Genomic DNA, 19,187 nt, shown 5'->3' with positions numbered 1-19,187 from the left:
CGGCGGCGGCAGGCGAGCTCAAACTCAGAAACTGTGAGATACGACCTGAGCTAAAGTCAGACGCTTAATCGGCTGAGACACCCAGGGGCCCTGAAAATCTTTTTAGACTTACTGTGTGTTAACATGATCTTAGCTTTCTCTCTCTCTTTTTTGTTTTTGTTTTTGTTTTTGAGTATAGTTGACTCGCAGTGCTACGTTTCAGGTGATTCATTTTCTCTATGCGTTATGCTCACCACAAATGTAGCTACCATAAGTCACTATGGTGCTATTACGGTATCATTGACTATATTTCCTATGCCTTAACTTATTCCCTAAGTCCCTTTTATTCCCATGATTTATTCATTGCGTAACTGGAAGCCTGCGTCTCCCACTCCCCTTCACTTGTTTTGCCCAACCCTCCACCCCCTGCCCTTTGGTAGCTTACTGTATTTCTGGTGCATTTTCTGTTTGTATGCCTCACTCTGATGGGTCCTTGGTGGAATCACCATGCATTGAAGGGGTTTCCTCTGATATGGAATTCATAAAGTTATGATGAGTTTTTGTCTAAGGTTCTGAAGATGTACCCTATTGATAACTGGCAGAAAACAGAGGTTAGGGCATCTTCTATCACGGGCTGTATATTTGGAATTCATTCTAAAAATTGGTTACTGTATAATACGCAAGTCCAAGACTTTCCTTGTTTGAACACAGGCCTATAGACTCATTTATATTTTTTTGTTTTCAACGTTTATTTATTTTTGGGACAGAGAGAGACAGAGCATGAACGGGGGAGGGGCAGAGAGAGAGGGAGACACAGAATCGGAAACAGGCTCCAGGCTCTGAGCCATCAGCCCAGAGCCCGACGCGGGGCTCGAACTCATGGACCGCGAGATCGTGACCTGGCTGAAGTCGGACGCTTAACCGACTGCGCCACCCAGGCGCCCCTAGATTCATTTATAAAATGAAAATTTGATTGTAATGAGATTTCTTGATAGACACATACTTTAATTGCATGCACTTTGTAGTTATTTAATCATACATTTTTATTGACCATAAGTTTGATTTGTAGTTAAAACTGTTGTGATATGAATATGACTAAGAGAAAGGCCTATATTTATACTACAGTAGAAGTGGGTCTAGAGTCTTCTGAACCTCCGCATTCTCTGCCAAAGAACTTGATGTTATTCAGTCATCTATTAGTATGAAACATCTGACGATACAGATAGTAGAGTAGGAAGTTGCTATTTAGCAATTAATCTGGTAGTATTCCATAATTTCTGGTAGGTTTACTGTGAAGTTTCAGGATTATCTTGCTGAATAAATTTTCTTTGTTTTTAGAATACTAATGCTTTTAAAACTGGAATAGTCCACTTAATGTTTTGTTGATTTGGCTTTACAATTCTTTTTTCCCCCAGTTTGCGTAGTACCTACTCAACATAGAAGTGTGGAGTGTCTTGGCTGAATCCTCATGCAGACAAGATCATTATGGTCCTAGTAGGTAGGACAAGTATCCTGATAGAAGGTAACATCTCTGCTATCTTTTTTTTCTTAATTTTTTTTTTTCAACGTTTATTTATTTTTGGGACAGAGAGAGACAGAGCATGAACGGGGGAGGGGCAGAGAGAGAGGGAGACACAGAATCGGAAACGGGCTCCAGGCTCTGAGCCATCAGCCCAGAGCCCGACGCGGGGCTCGAACTCCCGGACCACGAGATCGTGACCTGGCTGAAGTCGGACGCTTAATCGACTGCGCCACCCAGGCGCCCCATATCTCTGCTATCTTAAAGCTGTAAATGTACTTCATAGACTTCTGGGTGGTTTTTGTTGTTTTTCTTTCTGAATTGGACTCTCTGTCTTTACCAAATGATAACTTTTATCTTGTTGATGATAATATCAAGTGTGGAGTTGTTAAAAAAAAAAAAAAAAGCCAAATAACATAGGACTATGTATCAGAATATATGGTATTTCTGATTTTTTCTTCTAGTAGTTCCCAAATAGGATTTACTGTGTAAAGTCATCTGTGGCTTTATTCTGGCTTAACCTGAAGACCCTAGTTTATACGCCTAATTCATCCTTGAAATCACATGATAGCAGATGTGACTCTAGGTGGAAGTGAGTAGGTGAACAAACAGCTTTTGATTTTGTTTTCACTTAGCATTTAGAATCATGCGTAAATATATTATCCAAACTATGTCTGAAGTGACTGACGAGTATTTTTGAATATCATGGGGAGTGACTTACTTTCATCTTTTTTATTGCACGTTGTACAAATACAGAATTCTATTAAATAGGTATCATATTGTGATGTGGACTAGTTCGCATCCTTGCAGGGGATAAGGAATCCTTGAGATCAAATATTTACTGTTACCAATTTTGAAATCTGTGTGTTTTTGTTGTTGTTTTTTTTTTTACCATTGACTTCTATTTTTATACAAAATGTGTTGCTACAGAATTATTACCACTGGCAATTTATTTGCAAAATATCCAATTTTTATTAGTTGTCCATTCTGACAAAGCCATTACACAGGACTAAAAGTTCTCTAAGAAAAATAATACACCAAAATTTCAGGCTCACTTTACTTTGATTTCATGGATCTGTTAGATGTTCATTTAAGAAACGTTTAGTGACGGGACACCTGGGTGGCTAAGTCCATTAAGCATCTGACTTCAGCTCAGGTCATGATCTCACAGTTTGTGGGTTTGAGTCCTGCATTGGGCTCTGTGCTAACAGCTCACAGCCTGGAGCCTGCTTTGGATTCTGTGTCGCCCTCTCCCTCCTGCTTGTGCGCGCTCTCTCTCTCTCTCAAAAATAAACAAACATTAAAAAAAAAAAGAGGGGCACCTGACTGGCTCAATCGGTTAAGTGTCTGACTTTGGCTCAGGTCATGGTGTCACAGTTTGTGAATTCGAGGCCCACGTCGGGCTCTGTGCTGACAGCTCAGGGCCTGGAGCCTGCTTTGGATTCTGTGTCTCCCTCTCTCTCTGCTCTTCCCCTGCTCACATGGTGTCTCTCTCTCAAAAATAAATAAAGAGGGTGATGGGCATTGAGGAGGGCACCTGTTGCGATGAGCACTGGCTGTTGTATGGAAACCAATTTGACCATAAATTTCATATTAAAAAAAAATAAAGATTAAAAAAAAATTTTTTAAAAAGAAAGAAACATTTAGGGAGGAGGTGCCTCACTGGCTCAGTCAATAGAGCATGTAACTCTTGGTCTCAATGTTGTAAGTTTGAGCCCCACATTGGATGTAGAGCTAACTTAAAAATAAAATCCTAAAGAGAAATGTTTAATGAGTACCAACTTGTATACCATGCTACCTGATAGCTTGAGGGCTACAAGCCTTCAGGTGGCTTACAGTCAGGTGTATAAAGTAGTGACCTGAACAGTGATCTCCAAGAGTGTATAAAGTAGTGACCCAAACAGTGATCTCCGAGAGTACAAAACTTCACTGGCACCTATATACAAACAGTTAACAATAAAAAAAAAAAAAAAAACAAAAAACCACCAAGCAGTGATGGATAAGGGGAACGTGGCATGGACAATAAGTGCTGTAGGAATTTGGTGGTATGGAAGATTGTCATATTCAGAGAAAGTTTGCAGAAGGAGGTGGGCTGAAAAGAAGAGGGAAGGCTTTCTGGAAAGGTAGAATCATGTGAGCAAAATTCAGTGTATATTAGAGACAATGAAGTGTTTAACTAGAGCAGTGGTTCCCAAAGTGTGGTCCGTGGACAAGTAGCATCAGCATCACCTGGGAACTTGTTACAGATTAGAAATGGAAGTTCTCAGGCCATACTTGAGACATGCTGAATCAGAACGGGCAGTGAGGCCCACCAGTCTGTGTTTTAACAAACCCTCCAGCTGATTCTGATACAGCCTAAAGTTTGAAAACTGCTAGACTAGAGCAGAGGGTTCTTATATGAAAATAGGGGCAAAAGACTTTGGTAAGTTAGCCTGGGGTTCACAGTGATGGACTTCAAATATTAGGGAGTTTGTCCTTTATCCTACAGAGCAGAGTCACCAACTTGTAACTTGATGGCTAGATTTGGCTCATAGATGTGCTTTGCCTGGCCTGCACAGTGGCTTCTGGGTTTTTTAAATTTTTAAATGGAATTAGTTGTCACTATTTAAAAACCAAATTCTACAAAGAAATCTGTACTTTCAGCTTATCTTGAAAAATCAGAAGACCTGGAAGTACTGGACCTATCTTTCATTGTGGCAGCAATTTGTGGCAGCAGCAAGCAGCTGCCAGCGTAGGTAGGATATGTACTCTCTAGTTTGTCATTGTCCCTACCACTTCCTGTTGGTTTGCAACTTTACTCACATTTCCTGCTTGGCCCCAGTAAGTATTTAGGTATTTGAGTTTGTGCCTTCTGTAATACATAGTGGGAAATTAATGAAAGTTTTAAAGAGAGTGAGGAGGGGAGCCTGGGTGGCTCAGTCAGTTGAGCATCTGACTCTTGATTTCAGCTCAGGTCATGATCACAGGGTTGTGGGATTGAGTCCCAAGTTGGGCTTCACACTGAACATGGAACCTGCTTAAGTTTCTCTCTCTCTCTCTCTCTCTCTCTCTCTCTCTCTCTCTCTGCTCCTCTTCCCTGCTCATGTGCTCTTTCTCTAAAAATCAAAAAGAAAAAGAAAAAAGAAAATGAGGTGATTTATGTATTGTGATACTATGTATTTATTCAACAAACATTGGTTAGTTAAACATATATGCCAGGTTGGATAGTGTTCAAAGGTCAATGAATTCCTGACATGCTGTGGGTTAAAATCTAGTGGGAAGATGATGAAAACATTTTAGGAAAACATTGGCATATATTTGAGAACAGAGACATTGGTGATTGGAAGACGATTTAAGAAGCTGTAATAGTCCAAGTCTGAAGTAATAAAGGCCAGAATTTAGATATTAACAGGAGGACTAGGAGGTAAACAAGAGAAAAAGATGAGAAAGATACTGTAAAGGAAAAATCACCAGTTCTTGATGATAGTTGGAATATAGAAGGTATAAGAGAGAAGAATTCAAAGATGATGAGGATTTTGAGTTGTGAATTAGGAAATCTGTGATGCCACTAGAGAAAAGGAAATAAGAGTGTCTATTTAACCCTCTCTATGTATATGGTACAAGGGTGCCAAGGAATGGGGGCATTTGGAGATGCCAGTTTGAAGTGTCTCTTGTTTTGAGTTTATTGACATACACACAATATTAAGTGTTTTTAAAAGGAGAACTTAATTGAAATGTCAAGATTGCATGTTTAAATTTTTGTGTGTGTGTGTTTATTTTTGGGAGAGCGCAAGTGGGGAAGGGACAGAGAGGGGGGACAGAGAATCTGAATTGGGCTCTACACTGACAGGCTGACAGCAGTAAGCCCAACGGGGGGCTTGAACCCACGAACCACAAGCTCATGTCCTGAGCCAAAGTCAGATGCTCAACCAGCTGAGCCACCCAGGAGCCCCAAGATTGCTTATAAGTAGATACCACACAATCCATCCTTGGATTCCAAGAGCATACTGGGGGAAGTTTTTAAGTTATAGTCAACAAAATGTATGAAGACCTTTCTTAAAAACGTTTTGTTTTGGGGGCCCTATATTTTCAACCTTGTTTGAATCCTCTCTTGAATGTATAATTTTCAGATTTATGTTGCATAGGTAAGTTTCTCTTTCTGGAAGAATGGAAGATACTTTATAAATTCAAAGCTTAAATATGTATTCTGAGTATCAGTACTACCCTTCAGAGTTTAAATCGTAATTGGCTGTGTACCCATGAGATATACCAAGAATGAAGTGTAATAACTGTTGCTCCACTAAAATAGTAACTAGTAGCCAGTGTTTTTCCTCTTATGATCCTATATTTAGTTCTATCTGCCTTTTTTTTAAAGTAATCTATGCCCAATGTGGGGCTTGAGCTCATGACTCTGAGATCAAGACTTGCATGCTTTACTGCCTGAGCAAGCCAGGCACCTCCCATATGCTTTTTTAAAAAAAGTTTTTACTGGGGCAGCTGGGTGGTTTGTAAGTTAAGCACCTGACTCTTGATATTGGCTTAGGTCATGATCTTGCTGTCCTGGGATGGAGCCACATCTCAGGCTCCAAGAATTGAGTGTTAGAACCTGCTTGGGATTCTTTCTCTCCCTCTCTCTCTCTCTCTGCTTGTCCCCTGCTCACATGTGCGTGTGAGCTCTCTCTCTCAAAATAAATAAACACTAAAAATTTTTTAAAAATAAAACGTTTTTATTGTGGTAAAATATATTACATAAAAATTGCCATTTTAACCATTCTAAGTGTTCAATTCAGTGATATTATCTTCACAGTGTTTTATAATCGTCACTACTGTCTTATTTCCAAAACTCTGTCATCACCCTAAACAGAAACTCTGGGCTTGTTAAGCAGTAACTTCATTCTCCCCTCCCCTCAATCCCTGATAACCTCTAATCTAATTTCTGTCTGTCTGAATTTACCTCGTCTAGATATTTTGTATAATTGGAATCATATATGTCTTTTTGTATCTGGCTTCTTTCACTTAGCATAATGTTTTTAAGATTCATTCATATTTATAGCATGAATCAGAATTTCATTCTTGGCTTTTTTTTTTTTTTTTTAAGTTTATTTAACTAATCTCTACACCCAGTGTGGGGCTCGAACTCATGACCCCGAGATCAAGAGTTGCATGCTTTTCTGACTGAGCCAGCCAGGTGCCCCATTCCTTCCCATTCCTTCTTACAGATAAATAAAATTTTATTGGATATATGGTCATGTTTTATTTACATATCTATTGATGGACATTTGGATTGTTTCCACCTCTGGTGGTTGTGAATAATGCTCTAGAAACATTGGTGTAGAAATATTTGAGTCCCTATCTTCAATTCTTGTGGATATGTACCTCGGACCAGGATTGGCTTGGTCCCTTGTAACCATGTACTCATACATGTATAGTAAGTGGCTGCTCTTGATCACACTGTGGAACGCACAACTTGTTTTGTTTTTTAAACCTTTATTTTTTTTGTTTATAATTTATTTATAATAAATATTTATTTATTTATTTATTTATTTATTTATTTATTTATTTAGAGACAGAACTACGCAAGTGTGGGAAGGGCAGAGAGAGAGGGAGAGAGAGAGTCCCAAGCAGGCTCTGCACACTGCCAGCACAGAGCCTGATGCAGAGCTTGAACCCACGAAACTGAGATCATGACCTGTGCCAAAACCAAGAGTTGACACTTAACTGACAGAGCCACCCAGGCACTCCATACAACTTCTTACTTGAATTCTTTACAGCCAAAAAAAAGACTCGACAAAGTGCAAAGCTAGATTTTATCCACTTTTTTTATGGATTAGCTCCTTAGTCACTGCCTCCCATACATTTACACACATACATTTATACAAAAATATACACTACCTTTTAGAGGGAGTGTGACTTGCCTCCCTTGGCTTTTGCTGATTTTATAAACAAGTGACTTTATAAGAGTGGCTGTGGTTGTAGTTTGAATAAGAAGAAAGTATGGAAGAGGAGAAAGAGCCCAAGAGTACTAAACTGCAAGTCAGGTGATGAGTATGGTGATCTGGTTTCCAAAGACTGAATAGTTGGAAACAAGTGTGGAAAGAGATAATTGCATCAAAAATAAGCATGCTGATGAGAGAAAAGAGAGAACTTTGCTCTTATGATTATCCATGTCCATCTTCTACAGGTTGAAAAAATGGCACATTAGTTGAAGGAAACAAGGGAATGTCCAGAAGAAGAAGAAGAAAATATTGGTAAGTAGCCAATATAAAGTAATACCCCACTTTTTCATAGGTCAGATTTCTGTACATTCTGCTTTCTGTTCCTAGCTGAGAGCTTACAGTAAATGGAAAGGGATCTATGAGCCACTAAAGTGCTGTCACAAAGTCTATTCTTTTGTCACAAACCCTTTTTCTTTTAGGCCCTCATTTGCATAAGTTGACATAAAAGTCTAATAATTATGGCTTTCTGGTTTACATCCCCATGATTTTAAAGATTTTAAAATATTACATGATGACAGTTTATTGAAGGAATCAGGCCCATGGCAACACTAATCAGTGATAACAGCATCATGTCCAGGGAAACTAGCTCAAAAAGCATAGCATTCTGGGACTGTTTGGTGGCAGAAAGGCAAACAATCCTATAGAACTCTAGCACCTAGAGGCATCCCAAGTTTACAGAAAAATATAACTGCTGATGATAATCATGACCCTAAATCATAAGTCACTTGAGAAATATTTGTAGCAGAGGCACCTGCGTGACTCAGTCGATTAAGTGGTGGACTCTTGATTTCAGCTCAGGTCATGATCTCATGGTTCATGAGATCGAGCCCCACATGGGGATGGGGCTTCATGCTGACAGTGCTCAGAGACTGCTTCTGATTCTCTGTCTCTCTTGCCCCTCCCCCACTCACACTTGCTCTCTCTCAAAACATAAAAAAATTTTAGAAAAATATTGGTAGCAAACATTTTTAAAATAAAAATGTTACTTAAAGGGGAAGCATCTCAGACACATTTGGAAGAAATGTATTTATGTGGAAGTCCTATTCCTTGCTTTATATATAAGGTATCCTTTAATATTTCAGTCTTTCTCATTTTTTCATTTTGATTTAATGTTTTTAAAGCAGTAGCTATTTTTCATTTGATAGTAAGAAAGGGAAAATAGGTTTTCACTTCCCTTCCCACAAATTCCAGTGTAAACAGTGACAAAGGGCACTGATCCTTGCAGATACTCTTCTGCACATAAGTGCCTCCCACAATGGATAGGAGTTCAAAGGCAGAGATAGTTATTTCCTTAGGTTTTCAATATATTTGCTCATTGGGACAATATTAACCCTCTCCTGACTGGTAGTATCTTCCTATCTAAAGGTTTTTCACTTTAATGAATGGGTAAGAAAAGGCCTGTGACTTGTGAAGAAAGAGGCAGCAAGAGCAACAGCTTTCCCCATGCAGTGATTATCGTAGCTAAGTCAAGCCTGAAACAATGAAGAATGAAGTCAGGCACTGCCTGATCTCATTTCGGTATAACACCCAAATGGTTTCATTGTATAGAATGGGCCTGTTTGACACTTGTCTAATAATGTTTTGAATAAAATGGAATAAAATACAGAAAGAAGTGATCTGTTTATAGGAAAGAATTTTATATTTGTTGGTAACTACCAATGTATCAATCTTAATTTCTTCATTGGGAGTGTTTGATCTTAGGGTTGGAGAGACCTTAAAAGATCTCATTCAACGCGCCCTTCTGATCTGTGAATCCACTTGGGACAGTGTGGTCAGATTTGAGCTGAGCCCTTGGGGCAAGACTCCTCTCCTCTGTCAGCACAACTCCTATGTTGGAAAATTCCTCCTGTCCAATCTCTCCTCTTGTAGTTTCCATGCTCTTATTATGGTTTATTATTATGTTATACAGGTCTTACTTTTTGGAGGGATCTAATATAATTTGATTATTTAATAACTTTTTTATTTTGTTGATACTTGAAAAATGCTTGTTACAGAATTTTTCAGTGGATTTTGTATCTGTGCCAGTTGTTAGTCTTATCCCTTTCTACCAAATATCTCCTCAGTACCTAAGTATTAATGCTACTATTGTCTGAGTAGAAATTTTCTTTCTGTATATAGCATGAAGAAATTTGTTATAAATATTTTTAAATATTTACATTTAAACAATATAAGTTAATATAAATATTTTCACTTTATACCTTCCTTGATTTAGTATTTCATTTCACTGTTAGGTTTAGTATTCAGTTATTAATGGATACCTATAATTTTAACAAATATAGTGACTTGTTTGCTTTTTTCCTACTCTTTCCTAAATATATTTGACTTTTTTGAAGTATTTAAATTCCTTTCACCCTTAGGAACAAGCAGGATGTTTGTATGAGTTGTAGTTTTTCTGACTTTAATGATGTTAAGTAAAATATTGGGACTATAACAGAAACAATGGAAAGCATCAAGTGGTGGGATGTGATATTTTCAGAGAAACTAAAAGTCCATTATTGTTTTTAGTTTTTAAGAGTTCATATCATTGAGGGACGCCTGGGTGACTCAGTTAAGTGTCTGACTCTTGATTTTGGCTCAGGATGTGATTTCATGGTTTGTGAGATCGAGCCCCATGTTGGGCTCTGTGCTTACAGCATGGAGCCTGCTTGGGATTCTCTCTCTCCCTCTCTCTGTCTGTGCCCCTCCCCCACTTGTACGCCCTCTATCAGAAATAAATAAACGTTTAAAAAAGAAATGGAGGGGCGCCTGGGTGGCGCAGTCGGTTAAGCCTCCGACTTCAGCCAGGTCACGATCTCATGGTCCGTGAGTTCGAGCCCCGCGTCGGGCTCTGGGCTGACGGCTCAGAGCCTGGAGCCTGTTTCCGATTCTGTGTCTCCCTCTCTCTCTGCCCCTCCCCCGTTCATGCTCTGTCTCTCTCTGTCCCAAAAATAAATAAACGTTGAAAAAAAAAATTAAAAAAAAAAATAAATAAATAAAAATAAAAAAGAAATGGAGCGCCTGGGTGGCTCAGTCAGTCTTATAAGTATCAACTTTGGCTCAGGTCATGATCTCATGGTTTGGGAGTTCGAGCCCCACACCTGGCTCACTGCTGTCAGGGCAGAGCCCACTTTGCACTTTCTGTCCCCTTCTCTTTCTCCGCCTCCTCCTGCTCTGCTCATGCTCTGTCTCTCTCAAAAATAAACATAAAAAAAAAAAATGAGGCAAAGCACCTGGGTGGCTATCAGTTAAGCATTATACTCTTGATTTTGGCTCAGGTCATGATCTCCTGGTTCGTGAAACTGAGCTCCGCATTGGACTCTGTACTGTCAGTGTGGAACCTGCTTGGGAGTCTCTCTCTCCTTCTCTCTTTGCCCTTCCAGCATGTGCTCTCTCCTTCTCTCTCAAAATAAGTAAACATTTTTACAAATTTTAAAAAAGAAGAGTTAATATTATTGGAATAACATGTAGTTTTCCAAACAAGAAGTGTATAAGGTCAGGGTGCCTGGGTGGCTCAGTCAATTAAGCATCCAACTTCGGCTCAGGTCATGATCCTGTGGTTTGTGGATTGGAGCCCTGCGTTGGGTCCTGTGCTGACAGCTCAGAGCCTGGAGCCTGCTTCAGAGTCTGTGTCTCCCTCTCTCTCTGCCCCTCCCCCACTCAAACTCTGTCTCTCTCACTCTCAAAAATAAATAAACATTAAAAAAATGTTTTTAAAGTGTGTAAGCTCTGTTGATAGAAATATGTATAAGTGAGGAAAAAAAGCTGAACACAAAATATTATGCAAATACTGGTTATAACTTGCAGTAGCCTCCAAGATGACCCCCAATGATTCTCACCTTCTAGTATTTATGCCCATCCTCTCATACATTTCTTTTTTTATTTTAATTTTTTATTTTTTAAAATTTACATCCAAATTAGCATATAGTGAAACAATGATTTCAGGAGTAGATTCCTTAATGCCCCTTACCCATTGAGCCCATCCCCCCTTCCACAACCCCTCCAGTAACCCTCAGTTTGTTCTCTATATTTATGAGTCTCTTCTGTTTTGTCCCCCTCCCTGTTTTTATATTATTTTGTTTCCCTTCCCTTAGGTTCATCTGTTTTGTCTCTTAAAGTCCTCATGTGAGTGAAGTCATATGATTTTTGTCTTTCTCTGACTGACTAATTTCACTTAGCATAATACCCTCCAGTTCCATTCACGTAGTTGCAAATGGCAAGATTTCATTCTTTTTGATTGCCGAGCAATACTCCGTTGTATATTTATATACCACATCTTCTTTATCCATTCATCCATCAGTGGACATTTGGGCTCTTTCCATACTTTGGCTATTGTTGATAGTGCTGCTATAAACATGGGGGTGCGTGTGTCCCTTTGAAACAGTGTAACTGTATCCCACGGATAAATGCCTAGTAGTGCAATTGCTCGGTCGTAGGGTAGTTCCATTTTTCGTTTTTTGAGGAACCTCCATTCTCTTTTCAGAGTGGCTATACAAACTTGCATTCCCACTCTCATACGTTTTATTAGGTTGGTCTGCATGACCAGTGGAATATGGGGGAAGTGATAGTATATGACTTGCAGGGCTAAGTCATTAAAAAACATCACTGCTTCTGCCTTGTTCTCTCTTGAATTGCCCACCCTGGAGGAAGCCACCCACCATGTTGTAAAGATATTCAAGGCTCTTTGGAGAGTCCACTTGAAAGCAACTGAGGCTTCCTTCTAACAACCAGCATCAACTTGACAGCCATCGAGTGAGCTGTTTTGGAGGTGGGGTTTTCAGCTTCATTCAAGCCTTCAGTTAACTGCAGGCTGGGGAGCCTGCATCTTGACTCCAGTATCATGAGAGACCCTGAGCCAGAACTATCCAATTCTCAAATTCCTGGACTATAGAAACTATGAGATAATAAATGTTTATTATTGTTTTAAGCAACTAAGTTTTGAGATTATCTGTTATGCATCAGTAGGTAACTAATGTATACCATCTTAAATATTTGTTGGTTTGATAAAACTTGGACAATGTAAATGTTTAGTAGTTTAGTATCCTTTAGATTCTTTTTTTTTTTTTTTTGGAAAATTACTTCAGTTTATCAAAATTTTAACAGTGGTTAAAGACTGACATTCAGTGTAGCAGTATAGCTATAGAATTAATAGATTCAGAAAAATAAAATTATAGTTTCTCCTAAAAACAAATCATTATTACTAGATCAGGTATTCATCTTATTCTCTTAAAATCTCATTTTATTCTCTTACAAATCTATGAAAGTATTATTTTTCCCTTCTTATGTCACTTTATAGTTTCCTATTATCAGTTTCTTTTGAGAACCTTGGACACTCCACTAGGTGCTTGGGCTACATCAGTAAACAAATATTCTTTCTCTCTAGAAGCATATATTCCATTAGAGGAACACACATAATAAGCATAAGCATAATATATAAGCTGTCTAATACGTTACAATGTGATAAGTGCTATGGAAAAAAAAGATCAGAGTAAAGGGGATTGAGAAAGCAGGCAGAGGTAAGGCCACATGAGGGAGAGAAGTTAATATAATATTAAAGATAGGTGTCAATAAGAAAGTAGCATTTGAACAATGATTTGAAGGAGTTGTAGGAATTTATCAAGTGGATGTATATTTCAGACAGTGGGGACAGCTATAGCAAAGGCCCTAAGGCCAGAGCATGTTTGACATGTAAGCATGCAGAGGTCTGTGATGCGGGGGAGTAAGATTAAAACTTAGATAAGGTGAGAGAGGTAATAGGGAGGGAGGCAGAACAGGTGGATCCATGAAAACTTGTTGGAATCTTGCTACTCTGGGGGAAATGGGAAGCCTCTGCTAGATTTTGCAGAGGGGAGACATGTAACATTTTAAAAGGATGACTTTATTTGCTTGTTAAAAATAGACTGTAGTTGGGGCACCTGGGTGGCCCAGTTGGTTAAGTGTCCAACTTTGGCTCAGGTCATGATCTCATGGTTCATGAGTTTGAGTCCCATGTCAGGCTCTGTGCTGACAGCTCAGAGCCTGGATCCTGCTTCAGATTCTGTGTCTCCCTCTTGCTCTGCCCCTCTCCCTGCTCACATTCTGCCTCTCTCTTTAAAAAATAAATCAACATTAAAAAAATTTTTTTTAAATAAAAAAAGGCTCTCGGGGAGTGAAAGTAAAAGCAGAGATATGTTGGGGCACCTGGGTGGCTCAGTCGGTTAGGCATCCAACACTTGATTTTGGCTCAGGTCCTGATCTCCCGGTTTCTGGGATAGAGCCCTGAGTCGAGCCCTGCGCTGACAGCACAGAGCCTGCTTTGGGATCTGTGTCTCCCTCTCTCTCTGCCCCTCCCCCCACTCACTATTGCATTCACATGTGCTCACTCTCACACTCTCTCAAAATACATAAACAATTTTTTGTTTTAAACAGAGCTCTGGGGTGCCTGGGTGGCTCAGTCAGTTGAGTATCTGACTTTGGCTCATGAGATCATGACTATCTCATGGTTTGTGAGTTTGAGCCCCACGTCAGGTTCTGTGCTGACAGCTCAGAGCCTGGAGCCTGCTTTGGATTCTGTGTCTCCCTCTCTCTCTGCCCCTCTCCCACTCATGCTCGCTCTCTCTCTCTCTGTCTCTCTCTCTGTCTCTCAAAAATGAATAAACATTAAAAAATAATTTTTTTTTTTAAAAAGCAGAGCTCTGTTAAGACAGAGTAAATCACATGAGAGATGATGGTGACTTGGGCCAAGGTGGTAGCAATGAGTGATCAGAAGTGGTCAGATCGTGGAAATATAATGAAGTTCTGGTTCTAACCGGCAGGAAACAGATCACAAGTTCTTGGTCGTATATAGGAAGGAGATCAAACTACTGTAAGACTTTTGCATGTTGATGCCAGTCTAACTTTCCAGCTTCATCTCTGATCATTCTTCTCTGCTCTACCTTCTCTTCCCACCCTCAAATCCATTTTTCCCTGGAGTCATTCTAGGTGACCCTTCCTTGGGTGACCTAGTAGTTAAAACTGTGGGCTCTGGTATTAGACCATCTGGGTTTGGTTTCTGGCTCTCTTCACTTACTATATGGTCTTACATTACCTAGCTTCCTATGACTCAGTTTTCTCATTTCTAGAAAGGGGGTGTTATAAATAAACCTACCTCACAGAGTGGTACTGTGAGATTAAATGAGATGATGCATGTAAAATACTTAACATAGTGCTTAGCTAGTATTAAGGTTTCAATAAATACTAGCCACTATTATTATTATTACTTCAGATTGTGCTCCTTTGGCCACAGTCCCCTGCATTAAGTGCTAACCCTCTCTTCTATACCCTCCTCTGCTAATAGTGTACTTTCTTGTTTCTGAAATCCATATTACACGTTTTTGGGGAAATAAAAAGTGAAATCAAGCCATTCATAATTTACCTATTTCATATTTACCTGTTTCATCTTTTTATAGTCCCTCTGATTTTTATCCACATGTCTATATTATTTTTGTAGTTCTATTCATTTTTCACAAACAGTTCACATGCCATCTCATGATGCCTTTCCTAATCCTATCAATAGAGTTAGTCCTTAAAGCCCCGGGCTCTTTTAGTGTTTTTATGATTAACTTGAAAGTGTGGTTATTTGTGTCTATGTCTGTCACCTCTGCCAGACTCTGAGAATCTTGAATAAAAAAGTCTGTTTATTCATGTTTTTGTTTTTGTTTTTTTTTAATTTTTTTTTTTCCAACGTTTATTTATTTTTAGGACAGAGAGAGACAGAGCATGAACGGGGGAGGGGCAGAGAGAGAGGGAGACACAGAATCGGAAACAGGCTCCAGGCTCTGAGCCATCAGCCCAGAGCCTGACGCGGGGCTCGAACTCCCAGACCGCGAGATCGTGACCTGGCTGAAGTCGGACGCTTAACCGACTGCGCCACCCAGGCGCCCCTGTTTATTCATGTTTAATTCTCAAGCAACTACCACTTGATGGGCATCAGTGAACATTTGTAGAATTAGACACCGGAATGGAGCCTACTAAGGCTTCCCACTTCAGTCTTTCTTATACGTAATGGCCAGATTCATATTTGTGACACTTCCTTGCTCAAAATCTTCAATGGCTTCCCGTTGCCTACAGAGTTTAGTCTGAATTCAGCTGAGTGTTTGGTGTGCTCTCCTGTCTGAATTGAATTTGCCCTTCCAACTTTATTTCCTATGACAGTTAGTCAAACTGATGTGTTCACTATTCCCCAGGGGCTTCCATCCCTTTTCTATATCCATGTCTTGAATCATTGTTTCCTGAAAAGTACTCCTCTCCTATCTTAATGCCCCTTCTCAGGACCTTCCTCAAATGCCACTTCTTTTATAAAGCCTTCTCAATTATTTCAGCTGTAAATAATATCTCCCTGTTTTAAAGTCTCAGAGCATGGCAACTGTGCAACTGTGCAACTTGTCACCTTTTAACTCTACAGACATAGTTAATGGACATGTGTTTATTTCCTGTTTACTGTAGTCTCTTAAAGGCCAGGTCTAAGATTATTCATCTTTGCATGACATACTTGTAAGTAGCATTGGCAGCTGATAATTTCTGGAATGCCTAAATGAATGAATGAATTTGTGAATAAATAGAATTCCTGGAATAGCATTACTATCCATGAGCTGGTTTTGAGGGGCATGGGGAGTTGGGTATGTGATAGCCATAGTAAGACACTGGGAAAGGTGGTACCCTCTTCCCTAATGCTTTTGTCTGCAGATATTATCAGTTCAGTTGTACCAAGTCAGTTAGAAATGTACTGATGTTGGGGCGCCTGAGTGGCTCAGTTGGTTGAGCGTCCAACTTCGGCTCAGGTCATGATCTCACGGCCAGTGAGTTCGAGCCCCGCATCAGGCTCTGTGCTGACAGCTCAGAGCCTGGAGCTTGTTTTGGATTCTGTGTCTCCCTCTCTCTCTGACCCTCCCCCGTTCATACTCTGTCTCTCTCTCTGTCTCAAAAATAAATAAACGTTAAAAAAAAAATTAAAAAAAAAAAAAGGAAATTTACTGATGTTAACATGTTCCAGGCTCAGTACTTGGGTTTGGAAATACAAAAGATACCATGTTCCCTCACCTTAGACACTCTTCAAATAGCAAAGTGTTCCAGAGTTCTGGCCCTTGGTGTTGGGTATGTAGGTCCCAACTTATATTCCCAAATGAGGCATTGCTCACCGTACTGAATCTATTTCATACTTAAATTAGACCAGTTTTCGTTTTGCTTTACTTGACTAACTTTTGCTCTGAGTAGTTTGGCTAATCCATTTCCATAGTTCAGCTTATTTAAATTTTTCACTCTGGTTACATTTTAAACTTGCTTTGTATTTAATTTTTAACTTTGTTAAAGCTAGCTTTTTTGTGGAGCTCAGATGAATTGGCAGTGGGAGCTTCACTAAGACTTTTTGGTGGACCTTTCCAGTTACCTACTCCATTCCATTATTTTAATTTTTTTTTCAACGTTTTTTATTTATTTTTGGGACAGAGAGAGACAGAGCATGAACGGGGGAGGGGCAGAGAGAGAGGGAGACACAGAATCGGAAACAGGCTCCAGGCTCCGAGCCATCAGCCCAGAGCCTGACGCGGGGCTCGAACTCACGGACCGCGAGATCGTGACCTGGCTGAAGTCGGACGCTTAACCGACTGCACCACCCAGGCGCCCCTCCATTATTTTAAACTGTTGAGAAATCCTGTGTCATTTTATTCAGGTCAGTCAGTACTTATATTTGTTTAGGGAAGGAATAGAAGGACTTAAATTAACAATCAGGTGTTCTCATGGAACTGTATAAGGAAAACCAGTCCATTCTTTGAAATATGATTCACTGCCTACAGAACCATTGTTTCTCACACCTCTTCTCTATTTTGGCTCTCTATACTTCATCTGTTTAATACTTAAAGTTCTCAGGATTCTCCTTGTGTCACTTCACCAGGCTAATTCCTACCTCTGATTCAGGACCCAGCTTAGGCCTCTTATCCCTTAAGGAGCCACCCTCTTCCTTCCCAACTCCATCCTTCCTCTGAGATGTAACTCGGTAACTCTGAGATGAGTTATTTGCCTCGTAGGTCCATTCCTATAACATTCTATGCATATTCCCATAAAAGAACTTACCACAGTATGTGCATTATAGCTGTTGGTTTACTTGTCTGTTTCTTCTAGTAAGTTGAAGTCTCCCCAAGAGCTGAGCCTATATCTAATCCCTCTTTTGTATCTAGGAGATAGCACAGTGTCTGGCATATATCAGACATTCAGTAAATACTTATTTTTTTTTTAAATATATGACCTTTTAATTTATTTATTTACTTTTAATTTTTAAAAAAATATTTATTTATTTAAAAGTTTATTTGAGAGAGTGTGCACATATGTGCACAAGAGGGGCAGAGAGAAAGGGAGAGAGAATCCTAAGCAGGCTCTGCAGCTGTGAGCCCAGAGCTCAACATGGGGCTTGATCCCACGAACCAAGAGATCATGACCTGAGCTGAAATCAAGAGTTGGATGGGGGCGCCTGGATGGCGCAGTCGGTTAAGCGTCCGACTTCAGCCAGGTCACGATCTCGCGGTCCGTGAGTTCGAGCCCCGTGTCAGGCTCTGGGCCGATGGCTCAGAACCTGGAGCCTGTTTCCGATTCTGTGTCTCCCTCTCTCTCTGCCCCTCCCCCGTTCATGCTCTGTCTCTCTCTGTCCCAAAAATAAATAAACGTTGAAAAAAAATTAAAAAAAAAAAAAAAAAAAGAGTTGGATGCTTAGCTGAGCCACCCAGGTGCCCCACATTCAGTAAATGCTTATTAAGTAAACAATCCAATGCCCAGGTTTCTAAGTTCATCTCAAGGATAGAAGCTACCAAGGAGTGGACTAAGGTTGTAAAAACATGAAATAGGAGGGGATTAATAACATTATTACATAGTTACATATTTTGTAATTGTAAATAGAACATGTAATATCCTGTATAAAAATAGAGAAGTCAGTTCCTGATCAACTTCTGCCCTATAAACAATTCTACTAGTTGACACTTAACTATCATAAAAGTAGATGAACCAGACAATCATGTGTACCCAGAAAAAAGGTGGATAAGGGAGGAGTGAAAGATCAAGAAGGGAGTTAGTAAAATGCCACGTAGTTAGTTGCAAGCTAGCACAAAGGTGAACGTGGTTCATGAAGCTAGCTTGATTCTTGAAATAGGATCAAAGAGCAAAAGGCAACCAACAGTGAAAGCAAGGATTCACAGGAACAGGCAGACATGAGTTGGTGAGCACCCAAATGGGGCCTGGGTTCTGTGGGATTGTGGTCTGTCTGGGTGACATGGGAGAAGGGAATCTGGAGTGTGAAGCTCTGGGGAGGCTGACTAGGGAGTATTAATGTTTCCTATAGAGACAAAGATATATTGAAAAGACCTTGGAAGAAAATGAGAATAGTGACAAACACTAGCTGGCACCAGGGTCTCAAAAGAATTGAAGAGGAGACTTTATGGGGGTGAATAGGAGAAAGTGAGCAAGAGATGTTTGAGAAGGTCAGTTCTGAAAGGAGTGAATTTCAGTATACTGATGTGTATACTCCCCAGTCTGTAGAAAGTAAACTTGACTATCTGTTTTGTTTTGAGTAGCATATAAAACATATAATTGACATGTTTGAAGAAACAATCTTGCCCTGGAAGTTTGGAATCGTGATCTTCCAGTGGAAGGTAATTAACCTCCTTTTTAGGAGGCCAGCTCTTATATTGCTAAATGGGTAGGATCCAATGCCTGAGTTATTGGATCACTATTCATCT

General features: G+C 39.8%; 1 protein-coding gene across 12 annotated transcripts in view; it reads left to right on the top strand.

The window, feature by feature from the left end:
• Nucleotides 1-19,187, top strand: part of ENTPD5 (ectonucleoside triphosphate diphosphohydrolase 5 (inactive)) — a 50,992-nt gene that overhangs the window by 648 nt on the left and 31,157 nt on the right. For 4 of the 12 annotated variants that reach the window (XM_040477668.1, XM_040477669.1, XM_040477670.1 and 1 more), the window contains exons 2-3: nucleotides 1,395-1,501; nucleotides 7,659-7,725. The gene's annotated coding sequence lies outside the window, so the exon portion shown is untranslated. Of the gene's footprint in view, nucleotides 1-1,394; nucleotides 1,502-4,141; nucleotides 4,234-7,658; nucleotides 7,726-18,324; nucleotides 18,668-19,048; nucleotides 19,101-19,187 lie in introns of those variants that run through there. The other 8 variants (XM_040477675.1, XM_040477671.1, XM_040477676.1 and 5 more) reach the window with 5 other exon arrangements.

Source organism: Herpailurus yagouaroundi, unplaced genomic scaffold (assembly GCF_014898765.1).
Source record: "Herpailurus yagouaroundi ecotype Mexico unplaced genomic scaffold, PumYag 141, whole genome shotgun sequence".
NCBI lineage: Eukaryota > Metazoa > Chordata > Mammalia > Carnivora > Felidae > Herpailurus > Herpailurus yagouaroundi.
Note: the sequence above shows the minus strand (reverse complement) of the source record. Positions and strands in the feature narration are given on the sequence as shown.